This window comes from Apostichopus japonicus, chromosome 11, assembly GCF_037975245.1.
Source record: "Apostichopus japonicus isolate 1M-3 chromosome 11, ASM3797524v1, whole genome shotgun sequence".
In the NCBI taxonomy this organism is placed as follows: domain Eukaryota; kingdom Metazoa; phylum Echinodermata; class Holothuroidea; order Aspidochirotida; family Stichopodidae; genus Apostichopus; species Apostichopus japonicus.
Genome location: NC_092571.1, coordinates 10,969,498 through 10,996,514, shown reverse-complemented (window position 1 = coordinate 10,996,514; position 27,017 = coordinate 10,969,498). Strand labels below are relative to the sequence as shown.

The 27,017-nt window shown below is 37.1% G+C and overlaps 1 protein-coding gene across 1 annotated transcript in view; it reads left to right on the top strand.

Annotated features, from left to right (window-relative positions):
* Nucleotides 1-23,343, top strand: part of LOC139976112 (uncharacterized) — a 32,226-nt gene extending 8,883 nt beyond the window's left edge. The window contains exon 2 of the mRNA XM_071984552.1: nt 23,326-23,343. The gene's annotated coding sequence lies outside the window, so the exon portion shown is untranslated. The remainder of the gene's footprint in view (nt 1-23,325) is intronic.
* The last annotated feature ends 3,674 nt before the right edge of the window (nt 23,344-27,017 follow it).

Sequence of the window (27,017 nt, the reverse complement as noted above, 5' to 3'; positions counted from 1 at the left end):
ATAAAATGCCGAGTAATCGCAGGATCAAATAATATCACTAAGGCGATAACCATTCAGCAAAAGCGTAACTTAGCCACTGACTTCACAGTGACAACCGTTATTGTAGGTCTATTAGTTATGGTCACTCTGACAGTTATTTATTTTTTGTACATAAAAAGACGAAACGGAGAAGGAAGAAGTCTTCTCTCATAAAGATTTTCTATTCTTTGAATATAAAATCTATATGAAAGCGTAATTCATGTCGATTTGAATGTATCGCACAACAATTAGAGTAGTGCCTCTGTTAGTAAAAACATAATAAGATTATATCCTACATCATCGCCGAACAGCTCTCTCGTCATCATTGATATGAACTCATAAGTTGTAACCTTTTTATATAAGCCTCAGAATGGGGGGAAGGACACATACATCCCCTAAAGGAGGTATGCTTCAACAACACTGGAGCATTACTCTCTCCTTTATGAAATCCTTCATCCACCTTTATGCTATATATATATAAGTCAAAGGCTTGGTTCAGATCGTTAGGTTACAGGATCAAAATTCCGCCGGGAGCCAGGTTCTCTTGACCTATTCAAACATTGCTGCAGGCAGTGGTGATGTGCGGAGTCTTCCGTGGATTTGGTATTTCTGGTTTGTGAACTTGGGAAAAGGGTTATGTTTCCGTTCTTCACTTGGTTTCGAAACAACTTTGTTCATCATGACTGCACTGCAGTAAGGTCTAGCAATTTAAGAAAGTGATCAGATTCTAGGGCATACACTCTTGTTCGTCGGATGGGGACGTTAAATGACGGTCCCGGGAGCAGAAACGGGAGTAAATTCACACCCTGCCTCGTTATCCTCTGGACACTTATCGAAAAAGAGAAGACTTAAAATTAGCCGGTGTTCATCCAGTGACGATCTATCACGGATAGGGTCTCACATTAGCTATTGTAAGGCTCCCTGATCCTTTGTCTCTAAACTAGATTTTAGAGATTAAAGAACAAATCCTTCCAAGATGCAACCTATTAATAAAAATGGGAGCTTAACGAGAACGTTCATTTATTTATGATTACTCACACTGTGTTGAAACTGTTAAATTTCGGCTTGCGTTGGATACAATGTTGGAATATTCTCGCATATTAGGGTATTCTAGATCTTTTACGTTTATGCTATACTTTGCACACAGACAAACGTTTTTTGTTGTTCCATTACGCGTAATCGTAACGATATGCATTAGTTAGCTCTGTGGTTATCGCCGGTGCCTTCCAATCATAAGGTCTCCGGTTCGAGTTACTCCAAGATTAATGTATGTCGTCCAGTTACAGTGTTGTTGACTATTTATAATCATGGACGTTAAATATGAATCTAAGAGACCGACTTCGGTCAGCTTGCGGCTTTGATAAGCCAATTGATGAGGCTTCTTCGCGAGTTCCTACTTGCAGGAGGATCTAAAATACATACATTCATATACACCTTCTGGTATTACGTATGCTACTTAATTTATGTTCTCCATCAGAAGTAGCACTGTAACAAGACGTAAAAGGAAGGACCAATGGTGCTACTAATACGAAGAGTTGCCACTAAGTAATGAATCGTACAGTTATGATAGAAGCACTGGCAATCGTCAGGTGACATTTTATGTTAATTAGATGTTTACTCGACGTGAAGTACACAGGATCCATTCGGCGTCCCCATCCTTACGAATATGTGCTTAGCATTCTTAAGTAATTGTCACGGAGATATATACAATGGTAAAAATGAAACAAGGAAGTACTTTATAATACATATGCAATACATAATACATCATAATACACATACAAATTTATAATTAGATATTCACTTGACGTGAAGAACACGACCTCCATTCAACTTTCCCATCGTTATGAAGACGTGCTTAGCACTTGAAAACAAATATCGTGGAGATATATGCAATGGTTAAAAATGAAACAAGGAAGAACTACATAGCACATTCAATATTTCGTCCACGATCTAGCATTGGAAGGGTCTCAAATAAGCTACTGTAAGGCTTCCTGATCCTTGGATCTCTAAACTATATACATTAAATAATATGAGGGAATAGCCGGGCAGGGTGCTCGTCTTTCGGTCTTAAAACTATACGGATATTTGCACACCATGTCCTTTGGTAGCTATCGTTTGTGTTATGTAAATGGGGACACCACTATACTTATACACACAACGTATCAGTAGAATCTTAGTTGAAAGCTTTAAATAAGCAATATTCTAGCATATAGAATATTGCATTTTATGAGCTGTTCTACGTTTTCTTATGTTGAAAATCCGCTTTAATTTGACTTTTGTAGGAGCAGTATCAACTGACCCTGCAGAGTTTAAACTTGAGTTTAAAGCGTGAGACACCAGGCTAGTAGGATATCTCCCAAACAAAGCAAGATTTACCTTTATTGTTGTTTTCCATCAAATATCTCTATCATATAAGTTAGCGGTTGACTCCGTGTAGAAATGTGAGTGGTAGATGAAACTGGCGATGAGGCAAATAAAATCTCTCATTAAAAGGAAGAGAACCGTTGGAAGTGGCGCGAGGATATTGAAGTCCTTACAATAGTAAGGAATATATTTAAATATTTTACGCTCCTTTAAGATACCGACAGGCATTCGAATGTAAAGAGTCTCATAAAAATTACTTTCATCGCCGTGATTAATTTGAGAAAAGAAGTGAATAAATCGACAGAAACCAGTTGGTAAATTTATCGTCTATTTTTGAGTGGTGGAATCTGTGTAATGTATAACCATCGTAGACTAACCGGTAACCAACACCAAGGGCATGACCCTTCAACCGCACCCGAGGCTTCCATGAGTCAAATTCTGAAACAGGGCATTAACATATGCCATCTTGCTCAAATTAGACAAGACGAAAGGGAATCAATATTTCATAGGATGAGCATTAAGGGAGGTAGATGAAGTTATCATTGTTAACAGAAGATGTATATGAAATCTACTTTGTTCATACATCACTTGTAGAAGCACGATACTTGCCTCGATGATGACGCACTTCAAGGATTGGTTCAGGTGTTTGCAATGTCTGTTTTGTATGAAAGTGCACAAAAAGACAAAATGAACAGTGAAAGAAACTACCATGATAGCATGCTCTGTTAAGGACATATGACACTTTAAAGAGATCAAATTTTTTTTGAAAACGACTGGTGTAGAAAGACTTACCGTGAGGGTGTGACGTCACATCCTCACTTTCTTAACATTTGTGAATATATTTCTTTCAAAATTATTTACATTTTTTAACAAATTTGAAAATAATATTATCAAAAATTCTTCAGATGTTTAATCTCAAATACTTACTTTGACAAATATGAGATCTCCTGACATATCTTTTGGGTGAAAGTCATGAAATCTCACAATATATTTATAGAAAAAACCCAAAACTTTTCAGGAATGTGAGGATGTGACATCACAGCTTGTCAGATTTCAGCAGTTTCTACACAATCTGATAAAACTTTACACTTGAACATTTCTTTAACAGAAAAAGAAATTTGAACAGTTTTTTTCACCATTGTGTTTCTTTTATTGTCTTCTTTCATATAACATAAACATGTATGACAACTGAACCAATCATAAAGACTTTGAACCGGTAAATTGTAGGTTTCGCCTTATAGATGTTTCTGATTCCTACATATTTTGCAACGTGTCCAACACCCGGTTTTATACTACGATCTGTGATTGGCGGCTTCTTTCTACTATTCCATCTTGAAAGCTATAGTTAAAAGGTGAGATTGAAGATAACACGTGGGATACCCCTAGCCTAGGCTTACCATAACCTGGGCTATTGTCATACCTCAAACTTGTTACACAGCAAGCATGGTAATTGTAATTAAGCGTTACAATTCTCAGTTAAAAAAGTTACTCAGTATGGTACTTTATTTGCAGGGTCATCGTTCTCATGTGTGATAACTATACACTCAAAAGAATGAAGTGTTAAATTTGAATCGTAAAGTGTTGAATTTAACACCCCACCCTGTTTGGATTAGGGATTACACCCACCGGGTTAAATTAACACTTCAGAAGTGTAACATAATATAACACTTTGCGAGTGTTGCCTTAACAACACCCAAACATGTTAAACTTTTTTTTGAGTGTCAAAATAACACTTCCTGGTGTTGAAGGTACACTACAGGGAGTAAAATTAACACCATAAAGTCTTCATTTGTTAGAACTTCTGGGTGTCAACATGACACTTCAATAAGTAAAATTAACACCATAGAGTGTTCATTTGTTAGCACTTCTGGGTGTCAAAATTGCACTTCAGGGAGTATAATTAACACTTTAGTGCTCATTTTTTGACTTCTGGGTGTCAAAGTTCTGCTTCAGTGAGTAGAATTACCACCATATAGTGTTTATTTGTTATCTGTGTCAAGATGATACTTAATGGACTCTCAACACCCAATAGTGCTCTCTCGTTAATACTTCTGGATGTATATTTAATTGCTGGTTTGTAAAGTTTTACATGTTTATTATGTAACGCAAATACAATACTGTTATGTAAAAATTTGCCAGAAAAGTTTACATCGCACCAGTTTAGTAAATATTTTATACAGGTTTTAGGTTAATTATTACCTAGTAATTAGGTAAACAATATGGATGCATGTTTGAATCGCCCACATCAGATAGTTACATTTAAGAGACAGCAAAAAGCAATGACAACACAAACAATTCAGAATGTGCGACTTTCAGCAATTAAACACCCTACTACCTTCCTATTCCAGAGGTCCATTTATTATATCCCATTAAATGTAAAACGAACAATTTAGGCTATAAAAGTATTGTCTTGTGGAATTAAGTCAACTTAAAAGTGCCAACATTTTCAATTGCTACAGTGCAGTTACTTGGTCTATATTTTTTTGCACATGCCTTTTGGTATTCCAGATTAAACACAAAGAAACAACTCTTCCCAAAGTCAATTTCAAATAAGCAACAACTTTACATACATTCTGATCCATGGGATGAGGAACCATGGAGTTCTGTCTATGACAACTGCTAAACTGCAGTAACTTTGTCTTTTTTGTCGGCACGGTGAGCATAAAAATCTTAAATCTGGTTGTGTTTCACACCACCAGGAAACTTGTAGACAACTTTTTGGAAAAGTTCCCAGGCACCGAGACTTGCAATTTGGTATAATTCAGATTTAACACGTAGAATAATTTGAAGAAAACATCAATATCTTCATAAATGTCCTCTGGGGTAGGGCATGTCTCTGGATGATCACAAATGACTGCTTGGGGTGTATTTTGCTTCCTCCAAGAAGTAACACATATTGCTGAGGTCTTTCTGAAATCTTGTGCAAATAGAACTCCAAGTTGATGCTTCCTAAGTAACAACAAAGAAAAGAAAAGAAAATTCCCATCATAATGAAGTTGTGTTAAAACCTTCTTGGAGCATAAGCAGTTATTTACATGTACCCCTCAAAAAACATGAACATTCCTAAAGAAAATGCCCACAATTTAATCAGTTGTGATTCTAACTTCTTAGAGTACGTTTGAATCTAGAAAGCCAGATGGCCTACAGTGATTCTTGTCAAAACAGGAACTTGCATTAAACTTTCATCAGACAATGTAGGCAACTATTACAACCAATGCATCATGTTAACAATGCTTAAAACAATGCTCACTCCCACTGTATGCAATTGTGTAGATTGCTATGAATTATAACAGCTAGATCACTTCCATAATATAGCTAAATTATAGTTGGGCCTAGGTCTAAAAGTATCACCAACCCACATCAGCTCCGGCCTACTTGCCACAACTTACAAGCTGAATTGGCAATTAGTGGTAATTATATATTGCATTACATGAATATATGTTTATCCCTTATTAAACATAGTACTAGCGTAAATATAGGCCCATGCCCGATGCTATTTAAAATGCATTGTCTTGAAATAGCCTAAGTATACCCTACTAGTACTAGGCCTATTAGTAGTAGTAGTAGTAGTAATAGTAGTAGTAGTAGTACTACTACTTAAAAAAGTGACTCGCAGGGTATACGAAGTTACAGTTAACGCACAAAAAGGAATAGAATGCACTAGATTATAATAAAGGCCTAGACCAAAGTCCTCCGTCCGTCCGTAGGCAATTCCATTTAATGTTTATTTGTATGTATAGGCTACACTGATTCGTTGACAATTATGAGTTGACTATGACAAACAGCAGCTAGCCTATTATATTAACTTATTGTATGACTTTAACGTTAGGTCTACGTAACGCAAGCGATTCAAATGCATTCGTCCACCCAGCTTAGTCGTGGGTCTCTAAGCATATCTCGTTCTTGTCACGTTCACTTAAATAATATCAAAACACACCTTCGAATTTTTCAATCAATTCTTCCAGGCCCCAGTCTCCTATAACGTTATTTTCATGCCATTGTAGCTCGTTATCGCACACTGAGTACGTAACGTTTTGTGGCATGAACGTATATATGGCCGTGGTTACTATAGTACGTTTAGTAACGATAAATGCCGACAAACTGGTACAAGTATTGCTAGGTACGATAAATGGGTGTTCACGGTACGGTGGTACCGTTTAAACACTTAACCTGCACTTAGAATACAGCTGACGGGAGGTTTGACCAATCGGAATGCTCGAACTGAAAGTACACTTTCTGCAGGTGTTAAAAAATACACGCTACATAAATTACGCAACCCTACTCAGGGTCAGAGTAACCCTTCAGGTGTAGGGTGAACGGTTACACCTGGAAAGTGTTCAAATTCAACACTCCATTTTTTGGGGGGGCCTGTATACTAGTTAGTAAGTCGTAAGATCATGTAAATATTGTACCTACTTTCGTACGTAAACTTATTTGCCTACCCGTCAATATATGAATATTTTCAACACCTCTGGATAGGGCGAAACCACTCAACATAGGAAGGGATGTTAAACGAAAAACTTTAGGTTATGGTCTTGTCTGTCTAAAATGTTTGCTTCACAAAACAGAAGACTGTTGTAATAATAAATTGTCACATTGGTAAGCATGGTGTCAGTTGATAAAGAGTAACGCCAGAGAAGGTATTGATAAGCTGAATTTGTTTTCGACATACCAATAGAAAAGTTCGATATTTGGAACACATGGCGTGACTTCATACTCCTAAATGGTCACTGTACAAAGTTGTAGTGCGCAGTTACACAGGAGACTTTTATATTATATTATATTGCGTTGGACATTTTATGGCATTCCGTAATCCAGAGGTTCGAAAACATTAAGGTCGGATTACTGGTGTACGCATTTGCCGCATATATCCAACAATGCTAGTTCCGTTTTGATGACATATTCTGCCTTACTCTAGAAATCTCGAAAACGATACGTGAATGTGCATCAGTGCGTGCGGGGTCGTGCACTTATATAAATCGTATGCTGTTCATGCATAGCTTGAATTTATACTGGGATAAACTGAAAGTGAAATTTCTTTTCAACAGCTAGACTATCCACAAATCGAAATTTATGCATTCTAAATGAAAACAATCATTTCATCTACACAGTAAAGATTCCCACGTTTATCAACGAAAATTTATGCAGCAACTGAGAAGGGTGTTGGAATGTTTGGCACAAGGTCAAAATATGTGTTTTTTTTATATGAATTGAATATAGTTCGTTATGGAGCACTTTCTCGTATGCTTTGCAGGCGCGTATCCAGGATTTTCAAACCCGGGGGGCGCGAATTACTATCTAAGCGGAGCGCCACCATCGGTTGGCGCGCAGCGTACAAGAAAATTTCTTGTTTTGAAACCCCCCCAGATCACCGGAAACGGCACTTCTCGGGCTTGAAATGACCAACCAGATGTACACTTTTTGCCTGAGAACCAGGTATTTCCTAATAGTTTTTTTTTCCATCCTTACCTTTTTGAAGTTTGTCAACCCGGCACACATCATGTTCGACCTGATGGCATCTCCTGTGGGTCTTTGCTTTTGTAGGTGATTCTACGTCGCGGCCCACAATACCCGTCAGTCCCACTTTTCAAGCCCCATATTTGTTCAGAATTTGAAAATTCACATTTCTCGTGAATAAACTCACTTCAAAACATACCCATAATGTTGTACAAAATTTCATCTATGGACAACCAATATAGAAAAACTTCCTTGAACCCCTAACAGACCGGTCAAAATTGCACGAGTAGAGGGAAGTGTGATGCAGAATGTTGGTCAGAAATTTTGGAAAATTCAGACACAGTTAATTTATTGGTGTACAAACATTAAAACCTCTTATAACGGCTATTATAAAACTTGGTTGAAGGAAATGAAAAAATAGCAGATATTTCCGAAACCGAACACTACACACATAGGCGTAGGAGGCGCGGCGGCAGTGGCGGAGCTAGGGGTATTGGTCAGGAGTGGCGAGAATGGTCTGTAGGAGCGCTTTCTACACTATCTAAGAGGAGCGCCACCACTGGTTGGCGCGTAGCGTACAGAAAATTTTTGAATAAAGATACTCCCTAGATCGCCGGAAATGACCCTTTCCGGGCCTGGCTAATTTGCAGATAAACGAAGAATAAGGTGTCATCGCCAAATTACACCAACAAAATGTGACAAATGTCAATAAGTAGATGAGAGCGCAATAAAAAAGTTAATAATCTAGAATAAGTAAAAAGTGGTAAAGAGCTGAAAAAGGCGCCAGCAGTCCATTTGAGTCCGTCAGGGGGGGGGGGGCATCCACCCCCCGACCGTATGGACGCTCCGCCACTGCGCGGCGGGGGTGCAGCCCCTAATTCGCCATTACTAATGTAAAAGAGAGTTTTGACATAATTGGACCTCCATGCTTTTTATACATCTACATGAGACATGTCGTTGTTTACATTAGCATCCCGCGAAATACTGCGCAATTTTAACGGACCGTACGGTACATGATGGCATGCGATGTAATAACCTATGCTTGCTTATATGATATTGACATGAACACGTTGAACGCGCGCTTCTCGCGCGAAAATTTTTGGTTATTTTTTCAGGCAAGTCGGACAGTTTTGAGGCTTTTCATCCTAGAACGCCATTTTCATGCTCACTGATATGATGTGATATCTGCTGTTTGCGTTACAAATTCGAACAGGCGCGTAGCGAGGAATTTGCCAAGGGAGGGGCGAAGCCTGTAGGCAAATTATCTAAGCGTAGCGCCACCATAGGTTGGCGCGAAGCGTACAAGAAAATTTTGGCCGAAAATGCCTCCCAGATCGCTGGAAATGGCACTACCCAGGACCATTTGTTAGCGCGAAGCGTACAAGCAAATTTTGGCCGAAAATGTCTCCCAGATCGCTGGAAATGACACTTCCCAGGCCTTGTAAGTTGCCTCTAAGCACTTTCTATTTTGAAATTACTTAGCGATATCATTTAAAAAAATGCTGAATGGGGGGGGGGCGGGCGGTCGCCCCCATCCCAAAATGCGTCATGTTCCCCGACGGCACGGTCGAGTTTGAGACCAGCCACAGTTGGTTTCATAGCACAATTCTACACACGCGTTATGATAGACCATATATAGTACATATATAGATCATTAGTGAGAGAGGAAAATGGAAACGTCAAAAAATGGAGTTGTCGGTGTAAGGGGTAGGGTGAGTCACACTTTTACGAAATCATTGATCCGTCACTGGCTACCCTTCAGCGCTGTAATGATGTCACTGTTCCTCTTTCTCTCCCCGGTGTCTTCGCGTTTTTCTTTTACTCCCTCCTTTTCTCCTTTTTCTCTCTTTCTTCTTTTTCTTTTCCCTTCCTTCCTCTCCTCCTCCTCTTTTTTCCCCTCTTTTTTCCTTTTTTCTTCTCTTTTTTTTCTCTCCTCTTTTTCTTACCCGGGGGGCGCGCGCCCCCAACGCCCCCGCCCTGGATACGCACCTGCTTTGTGTTACTAAACTGGATGCTTGATCTGTTAACGGAGGGGGAATGACGTTCAATACTACATATTCTGATACGGAACGAATATTCTTTGCATACACCGCTGATACCGTTGTTCTGAAATACAATCTTCCTGAAGGGGCTAAGAATATAAAGATACTGAAAGGGCAAGATCCATAATACTCAGTTGTTACCTCAAGGTGGTAACCTAGGTGCGATCGACGAACGCTATCAAGTTTTATCCTCCAAGGAAGAGTATAAGTTATTGATTCTAGATCTTAATACATCGGATTCACCTATATATATATATACATGTACTTGGCATTTCCCTTGGTTTAGTCTTATTAAATCGGTGTTTTGGAAGTATGAACTACACGCACGTCTTCAAGTGGTGAACCGTGAGGTGAAAGAATGTGTCCTATTAAATGGATTTGACGGCATCTTTTTTGCAGGAGAGAACTTTGCTTTATACTGTCCTAATGACATTGCTATTGACATATATATTGTAAATGAAAATGAAAATATCACTGTGCAGCCTACACTCAAAAAAATGAAGTGTTGAAAAGTAATCGATAAGTGTTATATCAAACACTTCAGCCTAGCTCGTACAGGGACAACACCCTCCTTGCTAATTTTACCCTTTCCGAGTGTTGAAAATCTAACACCTCGCTGGTGTTAAATTTATCAACACTTGCAGGTGTCATTGTCACACCCAATCCCCTAAATTTAGCTCTTCAAAGGTGTTTATTACTCAGTTGATGGGAGAGCTGTAGTAACACCACATGTCTGGCTATTCTTACACTTTTTGCGTGTCGAATATAGCCAACACCTTACTGATGTTCAATTGACAATTGCAGGTGAAATTGCAAACCCCAAATCCCATAAATATAACACTTACACTCAAAAAACGTGATACACAGGTTAAGTAAAATTATACTTAACTTGCATGTGAAATAAGAACACTTAAACATTTAAGTAAAAATTACTTAACTGCTGGTTTGTACAGTTTTACATGTTTATTATGTAACGCAAATACAACACTGTTATGTAAAATTTTGCCAGAGAAGTTTACATAGCACCCATTTAGTAAATATTTTATACAGGTTTCAGGTTAATTATTACCTAGTAATTAGGTAAACAATATATGGATGCATGTTTGAATCGCTCACAGCAGAGAGGTACATTTAAGAGAGAGCAAAAAGCAATGACAACACAAACAATTCAGAATGTGCGATTTTCAGCAATTAAACACCCTACTACCTTCCTATTCCAGAGGTCCATATATTATATCCCATTAAATGTAAAATAAACAATTTAGGCTATAAAAGTACTGTATTGTGGAATGAAGTCAACTTAAAAGTGCCAACATTTTCAATTGCTACAGTTCAGTTACTTGGTCTTTATTGTTTGCGCATGCCTTTTGGTATTCCAGATTAAACACAAAGAAACAATTCTTCCCAAAGTCAATTTCAAATATGCAACAAGTTTAGAGAAATTCTGATCCATGGGATGAGAAAACATGGAGTGCTGTGTATGATGACTGCTACACTACAGTGACTATGTATTTGTTGTTGGCAAATGCCTTTTGGTATTCAAGATTTAACACAAGAAACAACTCTTCCCAAAGTCAATTTCAAATAGGCAACAACTTTAGATATATGCTGATCCGTGGGATGAGAAAACGTAGAGTGCTGTCTCTGATGACTGCTACACTGCAGTTACTTTGCCTTTGTTGTTGGCTCGTGCCCTTTGTATTCCAAATTAAACACAAAGAAACAACTCTTCCCAAAGACAATTCCAAATAAGCAACAACTTTACATACATTCTGATCCGTGAGATGAGGAAACGTGGAGTGCTGTCTATGACAACTGCTAAACTGCAGTTACTTTGTCTTTTTTGTTGGCACGGTAAGCATAACAATATCGAATCTGGTTGCGCTTCACACCACCAGGCAACTGGTAGACAACTTTTTGGAAAAATTCCCAGGCACCGAAACTTGCAATTTGGTATAATTCAGATTTAACGCGTAGAATCATTTGAAGCAACATCAATGGCTTCATAAATGTCCTCTGGGGTAGGGCATGTCCCTCGATGATCACAAATGACTGCTGAGGATGTATTTTGCTTCCTCCAAGAAGTAACACATATTGCTGAGGTCTTTCTAAAATCTTTTGCAAATAGAATTCCAAGTTGATGCTACCTAAGTAACAAAGAAAAGAAAAGAAAATTCCCATCATAATGAAGTTGTGATAAAACCTTCTTGGAGCATAAGCAGTTATTTACATGTACCCCTCACAAAACATTGACATTCCTAAAGAAAATGCACACAATTTAATTAGTTGTGGTTTGTCTTCTTCAAGCACGTTTGAAACTAGAAAGCCAGATGGCCTATAGTGATTCCTTGTCAAACAGGAACTTGCATTAAACTTTCATCAGACAATGTAGGCAACTTTTACAACCAATGCATCATGTTAACAATGCTTAAAACAATGCTCACTCCCATTGTATGCAATTGTGTAGATGGCTATGAACTATAACAGCTAGATCACTTCCATAATATCGCTAAATTATAGTTGGGCCTAGGTCTAAAAGTATCACCGATCCACATCAGCTCCGGCCTACTTGCCACAACTTACAAGCTAAAATGGCAATTAGTAGTAATTATATATTGCATTACATGAATATATGTTTACATATGTATGTTACATAGTACCAGCGTAACTATAGGCCCATGCCCGATGCTATTAAAAATGCATTGCCTTGAAATAGCTTAAGTATATCCTACTAGTACTACTACTACTTAAAAAAGTGACTCGCAGGGTATACGAAGTTACGGTTAACGCCCAAAAGGAATAGAATGCACTAGGTTACATAAAAGGCCTAGATCAAAGTCCTCTCCGTCCGTCCGTAGGCAATTCCGTTTAATTTTACTTGTATGTAGGTTACACAGATTCGTTGACAATTATCAGTGGACTATGACAAATAGAACCTAGCCTATTATATTAACTTATCGTATGACTTTAACGTTAGGTCTACGTAACGCAAGCGATTCAAATGCATTCGTCTACCCAACTTAGTCGTGGGTCTCTATAAGCATATCTCGTTCTTTTCACGTTCACTTACATAATATCAAAACATACCTCCGAATTTTTCAATCAATTCTTCCAGGTCCCAGTCTCCTATAACGTCATTTTCCATGCCATTGTAGCTCGTTATCGCACACTGAGTACGTAACGTTATGTGGCTTGCACGTATATATGGCCGTGGTTACTATAGTACATTTAGTAACGATAAATGTTGTCAGTGGTTTAAACCCTGAACTTGCACTAAGAATCCAGCTGATGGGAGGTTTGACCAATCGGAATGCTCGAACTGAAAGTACACTTTCTGCAGGTGTAAAAAATACACGCTACATGAATTATGTAACCCTACTCAGGGTCAGAGTAACCCTTCAGGTGTAGGGTGAACGGTTACACCTGGAAAGTGTTCAAATTCAACACTCCATTTTTTTGCGTGTATATGTATAGATACTAACGAGAACATAGTGCTGAGACGTATACACTATGTATCTACACTGTATAATAACAGCAGATTAGTGTTGTCATAAGAATGACAGTGACAAGGACTACTGCATCTCAACTCCAAATATTACTGTTTACGAAGATTTACAAGTAACGGTAGAGCCTCGGACTGTAAATGTTATTGAAGGAGAGAACTTAAATCTACCATGCAGTAGCTTTCCTCGAATACAAGCATCAATCGAAAGGGATTTATCTGAAAGCCGAAATATCATTTCCAATGCCAACTTGTCTCATTCATCTAACGGATATGAGTCGATAATTCTTACCATCAGCTTTCAAAATGAAACGAAATTGAAAGATCAATATTCGATAAAATGCCGAGTAATCGCAGGATCAAATAATATCACTAAGGCGATAACCATTCAGCAAAAGCGTAACTTAACCACTGACTTCACAGTGACAACCGTTATTGTAGGTCTATTAGTTATGGTCACTCTGATAGTTATTTATTTTTTGTACATAAAAAGACGAAACGGAGAAGGAAGAAGTCTTCTCTCATAAAAATTTTCTATTCTTTGAATATAAAATCTATATGAAAGCGTAATTCATGTCGATTTGAATGTATCGCACAACAATTAGAGTAGTGCCTCTGTTAGTAAAAGCATAATAAGATTATATCCTACATCATCGCCGAACAGCTCTCTCGTCATCATTGATATGAACTCATAAGTTGTAACCTTTTTATATAAGCCTCAGAATGGGGGGAAGGACACATACATCCCCTTAAGGAGGTATGCTTCAACAACACTGGAGCATTACTCTCTCCTTTATGAAATCCTTCATCCACCTCTATGCTATATACAAGTCAAAGGCTTGGTTCAGATCGTTAGGTTACAGGATCAAAATTCCGCCGGGAGCCAGGTTCTCTTCACCTATTCAAACATTGCTGCAGGCAGTGGTGATGTGCGGAGTCTTCCGTGGATTTGGTATTTCTGGTTTGTGAACTTGGGAAAAGGGTTATGTTTCCGTTCTTCACTTGGTTTCGAAACAACTTTGTTCATCATGACTGCACTGCAGTAAGGTCTAGCAATTTAAGAAAGTGATCAGATTCTAGGCATACACTCTCGTTCGTCGGATGAGGACGTTAAATGACGGTCCCGGGAGCAGAAACGGGAGTAAATTCACACCCTGCCTCGTTATCCTCTGGACACTTATCGAAAAGAGAAGACTTAAAATTAGCCGGTGTTCATTCAGTGACGATCTATCACGGATAGGGTCTCACTTAAGCTATTGTAAGGCTCCCTGATCCTTTGTCTCTAAACTAGATTTTAGAGATTAAAGAACAAATCTCTCCAAGATGCAACCTATTAATAAAAATGGGAGCTTAACATTAACGTTCATTTATTTATGATTACTCACACTGTGTTGAAACTGTTAAATTTCGGCTTGCGTTGGATGCAATGTTGGAATATTCTCGCATATTAGGGTATTCTAGATCTTTTACGTTTATGCTATACTTTGCACACAGACAAACGTTTTTTGTTGTTGCAGTACGCGTAATCGTAACGATATGCATTAGTTAGCTCAGTGGTTAACGCCGGTGCCTTCCAATCATAAGGTCTCCGGTTCGAGTTACTCCAAGATTAATGTATGTCGTCTTTTTACAGTGTTGTTGACTATTTATAATCATGGACGTTAAATATGAATCTAAGAGACCGACTTCGGTCAGCTTGCGGCTTTGATAAGCCAATTGATGAGGCTTCTTCGCGAGTTCCTACTTTCAGGAGGATCTAAAATACATACATTCATACATTCATATACATCTTCTGGTATTACGTATGCTACTTAATTTATGTTCTCTATCAGAAGTATTACTGTAACAAGACGCAAAAGGAAGGACCAATGGTGCTACTAATACGAAGGGTTGCCACTAAGTAATGAATCGTACAGTTATGATAGAAGCACTGGCAATCGTCAGGTGGCATTTTAAGTTAATTAGATGTTTACTCTACGTGAAATACACGGGATCCATTCGGCGTCCCCATCCTTACGAATATGTGCTTAGCATTCTAAAATAATTGTCAGGGAGATATATACAAATGGTAAAAAATGAAACAAGGAAGCACTTTATAATACATATACAATACATTATACATTATAGTACACATACAAATGTATAATTAGATATTCACTTGACGTGAAGAACACGACCTCCATTCAACTTTCCCATCGCTTAAAGACGTGCTTAGCATTTGAAATGAAATATCGTGGAGATATATGCAAAGGTTTAAAATGAAACAAGGAAGAACTACATAGCATATTCAATATTTTGTCCACGATCTAACATTGAAAGGGTCTCAAATAAGCTACTGTAAGGATTCCTTATCCTTGGGTCTCTAAACTAGATACTTTAAATAATATGAGGGATATAGCCGGGCAGGGTGCTCGTCTTTCGGTATTAAAACTATACGGATATATGCACACCATGTCCATTGGTAACTATCGTTTTTGTTATGTAAATGAGGAAACCACTATACTTATACACCCAACTTATCAGTAGAATCTTAATTGAAACTTTAAAGAAGCAATATTCTAGCATGGTCTTATTACTGTAGTAACGATATAGATATGTAACATATGGAGTATAATCTGTCAGTTAGGTTTTAATTATACACGACTGTATTTAATCACTTACTATGACACATACCTCTCTCAATGCACTCACTTAATGAACTTAAGACCATTTTAATGTTTGTAGCACAATTTTCAACTTTAAAGTAACATTAAATTTAAACATACATATTGTGTGTAATCACAATGCATGCTATAAAAAAATTAATAACGTTACACAGAATATAGCATTTTATGAGCTGCCCTCGGTTTTATTATGTTGAAAATCCGCTTTAAATTGACTTTTGTAGGAGCAGTCTTCATATTGACCCCGCAGAGTTTAAAACTTGAGTTTAAAGCGTGAGCCACCAGGCTAGAAGGATATCTCCCAAACAAAGCAAAATTTACCTTTGTTTGTATTTTTTCATCAAAAATATCTCTATCATGTACCCCGAAATTTGCGGTTGACTCAGTGTAGAAACGTGAGTGGTAGATGAAACTGGTGATGAGGCAATTCAAATCTATCATTAAAAGGAAGAGAAAAGAAGTGGCACGAGGACATTGAAGTCACGACTTACAATACTAAGGAATATTTTTAATATTTTACGCTCCTTTTAGATACCGACAGGCATTCGAATGTAAAGAGTCTCATAATCATTATTTTCATCGCCGTGATTAATTTGAGAAAAGAAGTGAATAAATCGACAGAAACCAGTTGGTACATTTATCGTCTATTTTTGAGTGGTCGAATCTGTGTAATGTATAACCATCGAAGACTAACCCGTAACCAACACCAAGGGCAAGATCCTTCATCCGTATCATCTACCCGAAACTTCCGGGAGTCAAATTCTGAAATAGAGCATTAGCATATGCCATCTTACTCCAATTAGACAAGACAAGACGTAAGGGAATCAATATTTCATAGGATGAGCATTAAGGAAGGTAGATGAAGTAATCAATGTAAACAGAAGATGTATATGACATTTACTTTGTTCATACATCACTTGTAGAAGCATGGTACTTGCCTCGATTATGACGCACTTAAGAGTTTGAAGCGGTAAACTGTAGGTTTCGCCTTATAAATGTTTCTGATTCCTACATATTTTGCAATGTGTCCAACACGCGGTTGTATACCACTGATCTGTAGTTGGCGCCTTCTTTCTACTATTCCATCTTGAAAGTTAGTTGAAGGTGAGAGGGAAGATTACACGTGGGATATCCCTAGACTAGGCTTACTTTAACCTGGGCTTAGTGTCATACCTCATTCTTGTTATGCAGCAAAACTGATAATTGTAGATAAGTGTTACAATTCTCCGTAAAAGAAAGTTACGCTGTATGGTAGTTTATTTTCACTGTCAAAGAACTTATGTGTGATAACTATTTACTAGTTAGGAAGTCGTAAGTGCATGTGCATATTGTACATACTTTCGTACGTAAAGTTATTTGCCCACTCGTCAATATATGATTATTTTAAGGCAGGGCGAAACCACTCAAATTACGAAGGGATGTTAAATGAAAAACTTTAGGTAATGGTATTGTATTAACATCATCTGAAACAGAAGACTGTTGCAACGATATAATGTCACAATGGTAAGCATGGTGTTAGATGATACAGAGTAACTCCAAAGAAGGAATTGACAGGCTGAATTTTGTATCGACATACCAATAGAAAAGTTCGATATTTTGACCACATGGCGTGACCGTATAGTACTAAATGTTCACTGTACAAAGTTGAAGTGCGCAGTTACAATGGAGACTTATTTATTATATTATAGTATATTGCTTTGGACAGTTTTTAAACGTTATTAAATGTCATTCCGTAGTCCATAGGTTCGAAACCGCTTTTCCGCATGTATCGAACAATCCTAGTTCTGTTTTGGTGACATATTTTGCCTTACACCAGAGACTTCGAAAATGATACTTGTGTGCGTGCGGAACGTGTGTGTACTTATCTAAGTCGTATGCTGTAATGCTTTCTGTTTATACATAGCTTGAATTTTTACTAGGATAAACTGGAAATAAAATTTCTTTTTAAAAGTTAGAATATCCACAAATCGAAACTCTCATGACATTTTTAAATGAGAACAATCATGTCCTCTACACAGTGAAGATTCCAAGTTTATGAACGAAAATTTATGCAGGAACTGAAAAAGGTGTTGGAAGGTTTGGCGCAAGGTCAAAATATGTGTAATTGTTTTGTACTGATTGAGTGTATTTCGCCACGGAACGTTTTTTCTCGGTCAATTTATTACTGAGCTTGTCGATTCTGTCTGTCTAAGCAGAAGGAACCCTGTGTTAACAGTTATTCTGAAAGCAAACAATCTTTCTTTGTTAACACTGGTGATTCCGTTGTTCTGACATGCAATCCTACTGATGGGGCCCAGAGTGTTGAGATACTGAAAGGGCGAGATCCACACACTCAGTTGTTACCCCAAAGAAGAAACCTAAGTGCACGCAACGAACGCTATTAAGTTTTATCCTCCAAGGAAGAGTATAAGTTATTGATTATAGATCTTAAAACATCGGATTCAGCTATATATATATATATATATATATATATATATATATATACATGTATTTGGCAATTCCCTTGGTATAGTCTTATTAAATCGGTGTTTTGGAACTATGAACTACGAGCACGTTTTCAAGTGGTGAACCGTCCGTTGAATGGATGTGTTCTTTTAAATGTATTTGACGGCATTGTTTTTGCAGGAGAGAACTTTGATTTATACTGTCCTAAAGATATTGCTATTGTCATATACATTGCAATTGAAAATAAAAATATTACCGTGCAGCCCAAATGTGTAAATACTAACGAGAACGTAGTGTTGAGACGTATACACAATATATCTACACTTTATAACAACAGCAGATTAGTGTGTAATACGAGTAGCAGTGACAAGGACTACTGCATCGCTAATCCAAATATTACCGTATACGAAGATTTACAAGTAACGGTAGAGCATCAGACTGTAAATGTTATGGAAGGAGGAAACATAACTCTAACATGAATTATATTTCCTCGAATCCAAGCATCAATCGCATGGGATTTATCTGAAAGCCGAAATATCATTTCCAATGCCAACGTGTCTCACTCATCTAACGGATATGAATCGATGCAACTTACCATTAGCTTTCAAAATGAAACACAGGTAGAAGATCAATATTCGATCAAATGCAGAGTCACCACAGGATCAAATAATATAACTAAGACTATAACCATTCAGCAAAAGCGTAACTCAACCACTGACTTCACAGTGACAACCGTTATTGCAGGCCTATTAGTTATGGTTACTCTGATAGTTATTTATTTTTTTGTACACAAAAAGACGAAACGGAGAAGCAAGAAGAACAGAAAGTAAGGTCATTGAAAATCTATATGAAAGCGTTATTCATGTCGATTTTAATGTATTGCACAACAATTAGAGGAGTGTTTCTGTCAGTAAAAACATAATAAGGTTATATCCTACATCATAGCCGAACAGCTTTATCGTCATCATAAAATCGTCACATAATCGTCACATAATCGTCACGTAAATTAAAATATGAATATTAGTATAGAAAATTAAATATTTAAACACATGTACTGAATATTAAAATAACAATAAATGTTTAACTTTGTCATTTTGAATATATATTGCAGCTTGGTGTACAAATACATTTTTGTAAGCACAAATTCTGTATTTGGGAGTTATTGACTTGTTTCTTAGATTATAGTTAGTCGTTTTTAACAGAGATGTCAATTCATTGTGTAGTGGTACCAAGCAGGAAGTGATACCAAGCAGGAACAGCGTAAACAAAATGTGGCAATATAGTTATTGGCAGTGAAAACCTTATCCCTTACCTCTCTAGCCAAGTACGGAGTAATATAAAATTAAAGTCTTTTTAGAATTCTGGAAATATGATTTGTAAAATTGTATTTATCATCTGTGCAAAGTCCTAGATATACAGTTTGGGATGTGTGCTCTTCTTTTGTTTCATGAATTACAAGTTTTGTCATCTTTGATGTTAGCAGACCTTTATTCTTTATATTGACATTAGCAAATACCATTTTTTTGTTGTATTTCTTCGAATTTAGTAACAATTTTTTCTATCAAATAGTGCAACTGTACTTGAAACAATTTTTGATAATTGAATTGGTCATATGCGTATGTTTTGTTATAATACCTGAAATAGCAGTATCGTCTGCATATTAAAACATTACAATTTGATCTAGATCGTATTTCGTCTGTATATATATATATATATAGTAAATAAGAGTGCAGATAAAGGGCTTCCTTGGGGAACGCCAACTTTAATATCTGATGGTTCAGATAATCCATTGGTTAACTGAATTTGCCTTGACCAACCTTTCATGAAATCATATATCCAGTGTGTCAACCATTGCTCGTTGGTGAACTTACAAAGGTCATGTTTTAAGTAATTAGGGAGAACGGTGTTAAAAGCACTTGAGAAATCTAGAAATAAGACCTTTACTATAGTTGTGTCATTTACATTTAACCCCAAAACCACGTTATGTGGCAAAGTAAGTATAGCATCTGTACAAGAAAACCTTTCCTATGAGCAAATTGGCACTTTTCACCGTATAATTCGATGGAACGTGTTATAAATGGTGTAATTAGTTTTTGCATACTATTGAAGCTTATGCTGGCCAAGTCGATTGGTCTATAATCAATCTCTGATATCGGATTCTTTCTCTTCGGAATAGGGGAAGTTGATTGCGTTTTTCCAAGTACATGGTATTGTAGATTTAGATAGACATTCATTAAAAATTAATGTAAAAGTAGATGATAATTCATTGCTACAAAGCTTACAAATCCACCATGGTAGATAATCAAACCCACATGCAACGCCTTTCTTGACTTTCTCAACATGGCTTTGTTGAATTATATTCACTTCCCCTTTACTATTTGGCAAACTTAATTCTTTATCTTATATAACAGCATTATTGAATCGTCCAAAATGTTCACTTAATTTATTTCCTCATTCTTTATCTATAATATTGTTCGTTTTTCCGGATTGCGTTTTGTTCTCAGTAGGTCCCAAAGGGTATTGGATTTTTTATCAATGTCTCCAAAACGTTGTTTCTGTTGGTATGGACTCGTTTGTTGATATCCCTTTGAAGTTTGTTTCGCTTAGTTCTGTCACCTGCTTATATTGCTTGTTTCATTATTTTTGTAACTGTTTTTTGACGTCATCTGCTGGAAGTCGCCTCATCATCTGTACTACGGGTGTTTCTTTCTCGGGAACACAGAAGTCGCTATTAAACTTAATATAGCATGATACTACCCCCGTATACTAATTTATATCGTTTGAATAATCTTTAAACATATTCCAATCAGTGATGTTTAGCATATGTCGTAAAGTATTTTTATTATCATCTGATAATGCTCTGTCAGTTAGGTTTTAATTAGATTCGATTGTATTAAATCACTTACTATGACGCATACCTCTCTCAATGCACTCACTTAATGGACTTAAGATCAATTTAATGCTTGTAGTACAATTTGAACTTTAAAGTAATAGTTATTTTAAACAAACATACTGTTGTGTAATGACAATGCATGATATAAAAAAAGGAATAATGTAACACAGAATATAGCATTTTATGAGCTGTCCTCGGTTTTATTATGTTGAAAATCCGCTTAAAATTGACTTTAGTAGGAGCAGTCTTTATATTGACCACGCAGAGTTTAAACTCCTACTGATTTAAAAGAAGAGTGGCTGGTATAATCAGTGTCAACCAAACTGAGTATTGACTCACGATAATATTTGTAATGCAATGTTAAAAACAGTTTTCATTTCTTCACAGGCTATATCTCTGCTCAAAATGTTACCCTAGTTTGCATTGCCCCAATCCGGCATGCCTGTAACTCATTAAACAATGTATTGAATTACGTTAATTATTTACCAGACTCGGACTCGACTCAGACCTAGCTTATTCGGACGCGAGGTTGACACATTACAGCTCTGATACTTTCATTTCGACATCCCTTACATCGTGTTCCACTAATGTAATGCAATATGAATTGGACATCTACTTGATTATTAGGTTAGTCTGATCTCATGGTTCGTAATATCATTGTTGTGGACCAGGGTAAAAGTATATATGCTGTAATGTTATTCAATGGCCAATAAAGGTGCTATCAGAATGTCACATATCGATAAATCTTGTGTATTCCCCTTTAATCGTAACTTGGAAAGGAAGTTTACTATCTAATTATTCCTCTGCTCGGCAATGTAACTGCAGACAAGGTAGACGGATTGCACACGCAATGAGGCTTACGTCATGCATATCACATCATCGATGTGGAGCTCTCATGTCATCCAGCTGAGCGAGGAAAGCAGCTCTTCAGACTTCCTTCCCTTAGAAACTTTAAAATACAATACAACAATAATTTCATGTCAAAAGCTTGGTTTATGATTATCTTGTATCGGTGAGAGTGTTCGCTTCAACAACCGTTAGGTTGCAGGTTCAAAATTCCGCCAGGAGCAAGATTCTCTTGACCTATTCAAACATTTCTGCAGTGCAGTGGTGATGGGCGGAGTCTTCCGTGGATTTGGTATTTCTGGTTTGTGAACTTGGGTAAAGGGGTTTGTTTCTGTTCTTCACTTGTTTTCGAAACAACTTTGTTCATCATGACTACACTGCAGTAAGGTCGAGTAATTTAAGAAAGTGGTCAGATGCTGGGGCATACACTCTCATCTGTCGCATGGGGACGGTAAATGGCGGTCCCGGGAGCAGGTAACGGGGACAAATTCACACCCCTGCCTCGTATCCTCAGAACACTTATCGAAAAGAGAAGACTTGAAATAAGCCGGTGTCATCCACGATCTAACACGGATAGGGTCCAAATAAGCTACTGTAAGGCTTCCTGATCCTTTGGTCTCTAAACTAAGCTATTAGATTAAAGAAAAATATCTCTCCCAGATGCAACCTTTCAATAAACCAGGGAGCTTAACGCGAATGTTCCATTCATTTATGGTTACTCACAGTGTGTTGACACTGTTGAATTTCGGCGAGCGAACTTTGAAATATTCTCGCATATTACGGTATTCTATATCTTTGACGTCCCTGCTATACTTTGCACACAGACAAACGCTTTTTTGTTGTTGTTGCATATCTCTAATCGTAACGAGACACATTAGTTAGGTCAGCGGTCAGTTAGAGAGTTGTTGACAATTCATAATCATGGACGTTAACTATGAATCTAAGAGACTGACTTCGGTCAGCTTGCGGCTTTGATAAGCCAATGAGGCTTCTTCGCGAGTTCCTATTTGCAGGATGATCTAAGATACATATACTCATGCATTCATTTACATTTTCTGGTAATACGTATTCTACTTAATTTATGTTCTCCATCAGAAGTGTTACTGTAACAAGACGCGAAAGGAAGGACCAATTGTGCTACTAATACGAAGAGTTGCCACTAAGTAATGAATCGTATAGTTGTGATAGAAGCACTGGCAATCGTCAGGTGACATTTTTAATGTAATTAGATGTTTACACGACGTGAAGTACACGGGATCTATTCGGCGTCCCCATCCTTACCAATATGTGCTTAGTGTTCTAAACTAATTGTTACGGAGAAATATACAATGGTAGAAAATGAAACAAGGAAGTACTTTATAATACATTCAAAATTTACAATTAGTTATTCACTTGGCGTGAAGTAAACGACCTCCATTCAACTTTCCCATCGTTTTAAGACGAGCTTAGCACTTGAAAGTAATGTCATGGAGATATATGCAATGGTTAAAAATGAAACAAGGAAGAACTACATAGCACATTCAATATGTCGTCAACGATCTAACATTAAAAGGGTCTCAAATAAGGTACTGTAAGGCTTCCTTATCCTTGGGTCTCTAAAATATATACATTAAAATAATATGAGGGATATAGCCGGGCAGGGTGCTTGTCTTTCCTGGACAATAATGTAACTCAGCCTGAGTGTGTGTAGCATATGATGACAGCAATAGCTAGGGTATTAAAACTAAACATATATACGCACACCATGTCTTTTGGTAGCTATCGTTTTGTTATGTAAATTAGGAAACCACTATACTTATACACCCAACTTATCAGTAGAATCTTAATTGAAACTTTAAAGAAGCAATATTCTAGCATGGTCTTATTACGGTAACGATATAGATATGTAACATATGGAGTATAATCTGTCAGATAGGTTCTAATTATACACGACTGTATTTAATCACTTACTATGACACATGCCTTTCTCAATGCATTCACGTAATGGACTTAAGATCATTTTAATGTTTGTAGCACAATTTTCAACTTTAAAGTAACAGTTAATTTAAACATACATATTGTGTGTAATAACAATGCATGCTATAAAAAAAATTAATAACGTAACACAGAATATAGCATTTTATGAGCTGTCCTCGGATTTCTTATGCTGAAAATCCGCTTTAAATTGACTTTTGTACGAGCAGTCTTCATATTGACAGAGTTTAAAACTTGAGTTTAAAGCGTGACCCACCAGGCTAGTAGGATATCTCCCAAACAAAGCAAGATTTACCTTTGTTGTTTTTCATCAAAAATATCTCTATCATATAACACGAAGTTAGCGGTTGAATCAGTGTAGAAACGTGAGTGGTAGATGAAACTGGAGATGAGGCAATTCAAATCTATCATTAAAAGGAAGAGAATAGAATTGGCACGAGGACATTGAAGTTACGACATACAATACTAAGGAATATTTTTAATATTTTACGCTCCTTTTAGATACCGACAGGCATTCGAGTGTAAAGAGTCTCATAATCATTATTTTCATCGCCGTGATTAATTTGAGAAAAGAAGTGAATAAATCGACAGAAACCATTTGGTACATTTATCGTCTATTTTTTAATGGTCGAATCTGTGTAATGTATAACCATCGAAGACTAACCCGTAACCAACACCAAGGGCAAGATCCTTCATCCGTATCATCTACCCGAAACTTCCGGGAGTCAAATTCTGAAACAGAGCATTAGCATATGCCATCTTACTCCAATTAGTCAAGACGTAAGGGAATCAATATTTCATAGGATGAGCATTAAGGAAGGTAGATGAAGTAATCATTGTAAACAGAAGATGTATATGAAATCTACTTTGTTCATACATCACTTGTAGAAGCATGGTATTTGCCTCGATTATGACGCACTTAAAGAGTTTGAAGGGGTAAACTGTAGGTTTCGCCTTATAAATGTTTCTGATTCCTACATATTTTGCAATGTGTCCAACACGCGGTTGTATTTCACGATATGTCGTTGGCGGCTTCTTTCTACTATTCCATCTTGAAATTTAGTTAAAAGGTGAGAGGGAAGATTACACGTGGGATACCCCCTAGCCTAGGCTTACTATAACCTGGGCTAGGGTCAAAACTCATTCTTGTTATGCAGCAAGCCTGGTAATTGTAATTAAGTGTTACAATTCTCCGTTAAAAAAGTTACGCAGTATGGTACTTTATTTACACTGTCAAAGAACCCATGTGTGATAACTATATACTAAGTGCATGTGCATATTGTACATACTTTCGTACGTAAACTTATTTGCCCACTCGTCAATATATGAATATTTTCAACACCTCTGGACAGGGAGAGACCACTCAATTTACGTAGGGATGTTAAAAGAAAAACTTTCGGTAATTGTCCTGTATTAACATATTGTAAATTGTTTACTTCACAAAACAGAAGACTGTTGTAATAAAATAATGTCACAATGGTAAGCATGTTCTCAGTTAATGCAACGTAACGCCAAGAAGGTATTGTTAAGCTGAATTTGTTTTCGACATACCAATAGAAAAGCTCGATATTTGGACCACATGGTGTGACTTTATAGTCCTAAATGTTCACTGTATACAAAGTTTTAGTGCGCAGTTACACTGGAGACTTTTATATTATATTATATTGCTTTGGACACTTTAGATACGTATGGCATTCCGTAGTCCAGAGGTTCGAAAACAGTAAGGTCGTAATTCTAGTGTAGGCATTTGCCGCACGTATCCAGCAATGCTCGTTCCGTTTTGATGACATATTCTGCCTTACTCTAGAGATCTCGAAAACGATACGTGAGTGCGTGATGGGACTTATGTGCACTTAAATAAATCGTATGCTGTTCATACATAGTTTGAATTTATACTGGGATAAACTGAAAGTGAAATTTCTTTTCAACAGCTTAGATTATCCACAAATCGAAACTCATGCATTATACATGAGAACAATCATTTCATCTACACAGTAAAGATTCCCACCTTTATCAAGGAACATTTATACAGGAACTGAAAAGAGTGTTGGGAGGTTTGGCACAAGGTCAAAATATTTGTACTGATTGAGTGTATTTCGCCATGGAACGTTTTCTCTCAGTCATTTTATTACTGAGCTTTTCGACTCTGCCTGTCTATGGAGAAGGAACCCTGTGTTTCAATACCAGTCATTCTGATATGGAACGAAGATTCTTTGCGTACACCGGGGATGCCGTTGTTCTGACATGCAACCCTTATGATGGAGCTAAGAATGTTAAGATACTGAAAGGGCAAGATCCACACACTCAGTTGTTACTACAAGGTGGTAACCTACGAGCAAGCGACGAACGCTATCAAGTTTTATCCTCCAAGGAAGAGTATAAGTTATTGATTCTAGATCTTAATACATCGGATTCAGCTGTATATACATGTACTTGGCATTTCCCTTGGTATAGTCTTATTAAATTGGTGCTTTGGAACGATGAAACACAAGCACGTCTGCAAGTGGTGAACCCTCAGATGAAAGAATGTGTTCTAATAAATGGATTTGACGGCATCTTTTTTGCAGGAGAGAACTTTGATTTATACTGTCCTAAAGACATTGCTATTGACCTATACATTGCAAATGAAAATGAAAATATCACCGTGCAGCCCAAATGTAAAGATACTAACGAGAACGTAGCGTTGACACGTATACACAATGTATCTACACTGTATAACAACAGCAGATTAGTGTGTAATAGAAATAGCAGTGACAAGGACTACTGCATCTCAACTCCAAATATTACTGTATACGAAGATTTACAAGTAACGG